This window comes from Montipora foliosa, chromosome 1 (assembly GCF_036669935.1).
Source record: "Montipora foliosa isolate CH-2021 chromosome 1, ASM3666993v2, whole genome shotgun sequence".
Lineage (NCBI taxonomy): Eukaryota > Metazoa > Cnidaria > Anthozoa > Scleractinia > Acroporidae > Montipora > Montipora foliosa.
The window spans coordinates 7,886,635-7,894,134 of NC_090869.1; the positions used below are offsets into that span (position 1 = coordinate 7,886,635).

The window sequence follows — 7,500 nt, forward strand, 5'->3', positions numbered from 1 at the left end:
AGTTTCCGGAGTAGTTGTAGCAAATATAAGTAACTGTGTTTACCTTTAAAGTGAATAATAATAATAATAATAATAATAATAATAATAATAATACAAAACCAAAGGTAAGTTCTCGCTCTTATCTAATTCAGCCTAACCTCAGGCGCTTTGCTGGCATAAGCAAGAAAGATATAAATTCTCGTTAAGGTAAAGGACAAGAAAGAGACTAATAAATACTTCGTTGTTCATTTCCTTGAAGCGGAAGACCAAAAGGAGATCATGTTGAAGATAATATCTTTAACATGTGTTCGACGTAACAAGAGTTTGAAACGCCGTTAGTTTTGAAAGATAACGTCCACGCTTCGGATGAATAACATCCTTGGGGATTTGATTGGTAGATAGCGTCTTTTATGTTACTTCAGATAAGTTTGAACTGAATCTACAGTACTTTGATTTAGTAAGGTTCCAAAGCTTTCGTCCACATTTAATCTAGTCTCTACTGTTGACAAGACATGTTTTCTGAATAATACGTTTTCTGGGATTACTCAAATAACGTGTAACTGAACCACTTGATTTGAACTCTAGGAAAGTTATGAGATGTGATTTTAATATATTGCTTTGATATCTCTTATCACCGCAATATATGTTTACGCAATTTCAGTAAAGGGAATTCCGCCCGACCAAGCTAAATTTCTCTATAAAATGAAATGCCTTCTTTGAGAACCACATTAAATTCTACCAAATCGTCGCAATTATAGACCAGCTCTCAAGTATTCCCTGCCATACAATCCAGAAGATGAACTCTAGGGTTTTTCTTGTTTTGTTCGTCTTAGTTTCAACATTTCTGATTGAAAGCTTGACATTTCACGTCGGAATGACGAAAGACAGGCACAGAAATGGTGGCAAACGCGAATTCAGCGAATCTCAAGAGGTCGGTACAGTATTATTTATTTTCGTAAGCTGAAGGGTGTATACTATATACTCGTACTACTATATAACCATCTCCAACTCCTTTGTTGTTGATATATATATATATATATCAGAGAGAGAGAGAGAGAAGAGTGGACTACTTTTTCATTACAGATCTACAAGCTTGTTTCGTAGGAGCATGGCGCTTCCATTCTTCGGGATCTTATAGCTCTATTTACATAAACGCGGTATTTATGCGTTCAATTTTTCACACTTGTTTGCACAGTGTTTAGTTCTTAATAACACGTTATTTAGTAAGAACTTACTTGCCGGCAGCTGCTTACTAACTCTGACCTTTTGTTAAGTGTGGAGTGCTCCGGGTGGAAAATTATAAGCTTGTATAAGCTTAGCAAATTACAAGCTTGTATAAGCTTAGCAAATTACAAGCTCGTAGATCTGTAATGAAAAAGTAGTCCACTCTTCTCTCTATATATATAACCAGCTCCAACTCCTTTGTTGTTGAGCACTCTCTGAGGGCTAATATTAAACTTAGATCTAGGCGTGGTGTTAAAGTTTGAATCCCAGGACTAAAATCATTGCTTTGTGGAATTAAAGCGGGACGGTCACAGTCGATATTTACTGGCGTTTTGTCAGTGAAGCTGTGAATTTACGAACATACATTACTTTTTTGTCAGTTCCTTTTTCAAAGTTAGACTGAATAACTTTATGGAGTATAACTGGCCCCGAGGTGGATGATGGTTAAAAAACAGCAAGAAAGTGTTTTGAGTCTCTTGGGCTTTTACTTCGGGTAGAAGAGCACAGAACGCGTCATCAAAATGGAATTAGCTTTGTGGCATAATAAAACACAAGCTACTTCATAGTTTTGTAGTTTTGAATAATCTTGTATGTTTGTAGACCGCCTTTGTAGTCCGGCAGTGTGGAAGTTTGGCCGTGTGGTAGTGACCCTAACCTGAACACGAACCCTAAACCACACTGCCAAACTTCCACACCGCCAAAATTCCACACTTCCACACTGCCAAACTTCCACACTTCCACACTGCCAAACCTCCATGTACTAATTACTTGTGAGTAAATTTCTCGCATTTGCATTCTTTCCTGATGACGCGTTCTGTGCTCCTCTACCCGAAGTAAAAGCCGTCTCTTTCCATACCAGATTTTGTATTTGCCCCGATCGACCCATTTGATGTAGTTGCCGCGCTTAAAAGGTTTTAGCGACATCCAAATAGCGGGCGGACTTGTTTCAATTTCCTGTGCAATTTTTGTTTGCCGTTTTTTGTTTTTGGAAATGGAATGTCTGCAAAATTAAAACTCAAGTTACTGGCAGCTTTGCTGGTAGACTGAAACAGAAAAAGAATTTGCATAAAAATAGAATTCAATTAAATTCCCGAAGGTATTTCTACTTCTCCAACATGGCATCCTCAAGTTACGTGTGGCACGTTATGTGCGGATGTGCAAAAACGTAGAACCCGGTCAGTCGCAGAGGATTTTTCCATCGGTACCGTTAAAATCAAATAAAGTAGAAATTCATTTTAAAACGTCCGTGACAACTTTTTCGACAGATTTCTAGTGATGTCGTTAACCAACAGAATTAAAAATCAGTTGAACCAGAGTTGACACTTAGAGGAAGCCTGTTCTGCCTTGAACAAAGAGGGTTTCATGCGCATGCTTGAGTTATGAGCAATGTGAAAGAAGATCACTGCGGAAAGCTACAATAGTTGATGCCTTCATCGATTTAGAACCGACAGTATGATCCATATTCTCTTCAGAAACTTAATCCCTCTCTAAATTCCTATGTATTTTTTTTTGTTTGTTCCGGTTTAGAATTGAATAAACAGATAAAAATGAATCTAAGTTCTCAAGAAGTTTGGGTTCGAGTTCACATCAGTCGGCCTTTTACCGACCTGGGCCGCCTTGTTTTCCCAAATTTTGAAAGTTACAAACCCTTTATTCTGAGCTGTTGATGAAGTATGCAAGTGCAGAAAAAAACCAACATAATCACAACGCTTCATGTCTTGCAACGTCTTGCTCCTTTTGAAGGGAACAGATGGTCGAAATGAACCGCCTTGCCATCAGAAGGTAATGCATTTCTTTTGCTTTCTTTCGTATTTCGTAATTTTTATACCGCTCATTCGATCCACCACAAGGCTCCGGTCTGCTTCAGTTCGGTCACACCGGTCCATGCTTACACAGTTATATGGGTTTACGGTACCCTGGATGGAGAAATCCCTTATCGATGACCACATTTGCGGAGCGCGGGCTGACTAGTCTCTTGGTATCGTCTATTTCATTGCGGGGCTGAAACATTCAATGCGTTTGGATAAGACGGATCGATAGAAGAATGTCCTTTCAAAAGATAAATCCGCCTTTGAGATTTCTAATTAAACTATTTTTATTTATCAGTAAAATGAGAACAAGCTACCCAGGAAATATGAGCTGTTATGAATGATATTATGGTTCACCTTCCTTTTTGTTTGAATTAGTCGATATTTGACAAACACCTTGCACATTTTTCATCGCGTCAAATTAATATGGTTTATAATTACTTTCGAAGTACTCATTTCATTTTCCAGATTCGTTTTTTTACTTATTCAACGGGTAAAAGCTTTACTTAGAGAGGAATTTTACATTTGAACTTAAAAAACTTCTTTTATGACCAAGAACAAAAATTGATTTCATTAGGTGTGGGCGTAAATTAAAATTTGACTCCCTGGTGCTAAATTAATAAATTGAACTCAAAGCTGGCTAACGTCATTAATTCTTAATTACATGTAAACGACAACGAAAGATCATTGTCATCAATAATTCAGTAAAGATGAAACCTTGTGAAAAAGGTAGAGACGTGTAGAATAAACATGATGCAGGACCCACATGCATTAAAAAGCAGTTATCGGTAAAAATTAAATTATCGCACCCAGCAATGATAATCATTAATACAAAGACTATACAGGTAACAATGTCGTTAAAGTTTAATTTTCAATTCACCTATGCGATAATAACATAAAATGAACAGCGATAAAAAAAACAAAATCATGAAGACAAATTTGTGACCTGTTACTCCTTTGGGGTGCTAGCAAATTGTGCATTTTTCATTTTTAAAACCATAGTTACTACTCTACTAACTATGTTAAAACAAATATACAATAAAAAATCTTTGTCACAAAAAAATTAGGGCGCGGCAAGCCAGGCCAAAAGTTTCCACTAACAATTATGATTTGATAAAAATACAGAAATTTCATTTAAATTCTCAATAAACCTAAAAAATTAAATGCGAATTGTTCTTCCTCATTTTCGTTCGCCTCGATAGCTACTGAATGAAGTTTTGAAGCTGAATAAACAAGTCCAATCTTCAAAGTGGGTAAACAAGAGAACTTTTTTTTAGAGTGGGCTCTCAGCGAGGATGGAAACTAAATAACTTCCTCAGTACGCCTGGATATACAAATTCCTGGCTAAATTATCCTTAAATTAATCTAAACCGAATTTGAGATCACTTTAGGTAGTGTTCTTTTAAGAATAATAACGACAATTGAATTCTAAGCCATATGTGTTTTTATCAAAGTTTGTCAAGTAAATAGAATTTATATTAATTCGCTAATCTAGGCCCACATAAATACCTGCATTGTTTTATAGTCTGAAATGTCTAATTGAAATAATGAAAGAAAACAATATCCTAGCCTCACCAGGGCCATAACTACAACAAGAGACCGAAAATGAACTTTTGAGTGGCGAGTGCCGTATTTAAAACGAAAGGAAGCCTAAGCCGGAGGTTACAAGCGTTTGAAATTACTGCACGCACCATCTCTGTCGGTCTACTGATCTGGAAATATTTTAACGAATAATGTGCAACAAAAACTGGCAATATCTGTTTTGTCTGAGTTTGCTGCTTGCCTTGCTGTCGTTCTATCAATGTGAAGCATTCACCGCTGGGGCCGGAGGATGGACCGGAGGATGGACCGGAGGAAAGAGATCGAAGATCACCGAAACACAGGTTCGGACTCAAACAGAAACTTTCCAATATGGTAACTCTGTAACAAGATTTCCAAACAAAAATTCAGTGATTTTTACAAACTGACAAAGGTGGCTAGGTGATTCGTGAAAGTAACGAAACTGTAAAATAACTGTATTTTCTCAGAAATACTAACCTGTTTCCAAAGCTGACATTGTAGCATGAAATTGCTATATTTTTTTTATGAAATCTCGGTGTTCCGTGTAACAAGTATAAACTCCCTTTGTCTTTATTAAAAACTCCTGTGAGTAATAATAGGAAAAAAACCCAATACCTTCAAAGAAATTAAATATTTAAAAAGTAATGGAAGAACCAATCTCCGCGGCAAGTCTGTGTCAAGATGAACTTTACACACAGATGCACGAGACCACTCTTTGAGGAAAGTTAACACCCGTCCTTTAGACCCCTTGCCCTTCATAACGGTTTTTCTTAAGTATCATTATTAAGGGTGGAAAATTAGGTTGCTTTTTGAGGACCAATCAAACGATAAATGGTTCGGTCAGACCTTCCCAAGCTAGCTGAATCACACATCTAATTTACATGTTTGGAGGCAGTGCATCCCGGTGGTTAGGTCGCTTGCCTTTATATTCGGAGTTCCCCGGTGCAAGCCCCGTTCTGACCATCAATTGAATTTGTTCCTGGTGGTTCCTGGTTCAACTTCTCGGCCGCACTTGTAAATAGTCAACTGGTTTGCCTTCGGCCGGTTGGGATTTTTAACAGTTGTTCATGTTGTGTTATGTCGTTTTGTTGTGTTTCATTGGCCCTGAAAAGCCCCCATGAGGAGTGGTCAAGTTAAAGAAAATTGCATGTATCAAGTCAAGTTTGCCCTGAGAATTTAAGCTTCTCGGTATTTAACAGCTACAAATGTGGCTACAATTATAATAACCCTAACCCCATTTTTTTCTCATTTATTTTCAAAAAGAATGCATAATCATTTGGAGAAGATTAAAAAATGAATTAAGCCAATTTATCGAAAAATCGCGACTCTGTGAAGGTTTGAAGTTGGTGATGTTCTGGTTCATGGCCGTGTGAAAGCAGGTCTGAAACCTAATGTATTTGTGACGTTATCTGGGGGCTTCGCTATCTGAAATTTCTGGTCTTAAAATCTCCTTAATTTGACCTTCAGGCACAAAAATTATTTGAATCAGCAAAAAATGTCGATCAGCAATACAAATTCGGATAATGAGGACTCTGATATTTGTTTTCTCCCGCAGAACGACATCGAAGAAGAAGATAACTATATATAGTAGGAACCTTAAGATCTACGATGGCGACGTCGACGAAAACGTCACTTACGTCAAAATATCACTTTGCTCTATCAAAAGCTTTCGCGGTTATTCTATCTTGTTTACTTCTTACAATTTGGGCGAAGTATCCTAAAAATAAATTGGTACGTGCAGTTACAAAGTGAAAATAGAGAATGAAAGATTCACTCTGTTGTCGTCAAAACCTCAAATTTGGTGATTTCACGTCGTCTTTACGTAGAGTACCGCAAGAATCCTTCCTTAAATCTGTTGCTGCACTAGCAGCACGATTATTTACGCTCTTTTAACCAATAAAAAAGTATCATTGTTTTTTTAGCGTTGTTGTTGCCGTCGCCGTCGTCAGTAAAATCTCAAGTCTCCTCGTGATTTAAAAATGACGACAAGTAAAAGTGACGAAACTCTGGATAGCTATGACCTGGCTTATGTCGATTAGCAGATGGCTGATGAAGACTGGTTAAAAGCATATGGACTGGGCTAAAAGAAAAAAATATTGGAGGACATTCGCCGAAACACGCCTATTGGGCATATTCTAAACGAACTTTTCCTCCTCTCTTTGCTCTCTTAGCGTTTCTTTATGCGCAAAGCGCTTCTTTACCTGAAGTCACCCACCAAACTCGGACCCAATCTACTTCAAACTCGTCTGTGAGCCAAAGTGCTGCTACTTTCAGAATTTTGAAAATTCATACAAAATTGAGGAAATAACATATAACTATTATTTTTTCACCAACATCATCAGAATCAAAAGAATATTTTGTCGGTTAGTTGCATTTAAAGCAATTAATCTCTTAGTTTATTTGATCTAGTGGTTCAAATGTTATTCTATTTAAACTCACCTCTTGCAAAAACATTTTCCTTCTTTTCTATAGGAAGAAATGAGATAATTGTATTTATTTTTCAAACAGAACGATGATTCTCTTCTCCTTGCGAGGATTTGTTCAGCGGCCAGAGCTTTTTGCCCACCGGAAACTCCATCAGAACACAAGACGCATGATCGATTGGTGATGCAACCACCAAACCACAAAGAAGTTAAATCGGTGAATTTTAATAAAAGTGGAAACCGCAAAACTAAGTAGATGTAAATTGAGCTCATGCCATGTCAAGAGGCCAAGCAATGATACATTCAGTATGGATTTTAATGTCATTGAAAAAATATCGCTAGTTCTCAATTAAGTAATAATAATAATTATTGTAATAATTATAAATCAATAAAAATTGGAGATGACCCGAAAATAATGGCACCAAGATGACTTAAACTTGGGCAGCTGTAAAAGTTAAAAAAATAAACGGTCTCCTTCTTCTGATGTTTTTTCTCCTTTTAACCAA

General features: G+C 37.0%; 1 long non-coding RNA gene across 1 annotated transcript; it reads left to right on the forward strand.

The window, feature by feature from the left end:
- The first annotated feature begins 701 nt into the window (after positions 1 to 701).
- Positions 702 to 7,478, forward strand: LOC137970038 (uncharacterized). The gene is made up of 2 exons (XR_011116760.1): positions 702 to 910; positions 7,080 to 7,478. It is a non-coding gene; the product is annotated as an uncharacterized lncRNA (long non-coding RNA).
- Positions 7,479 to 7,500: the final 22 nt, after the last annotated feature.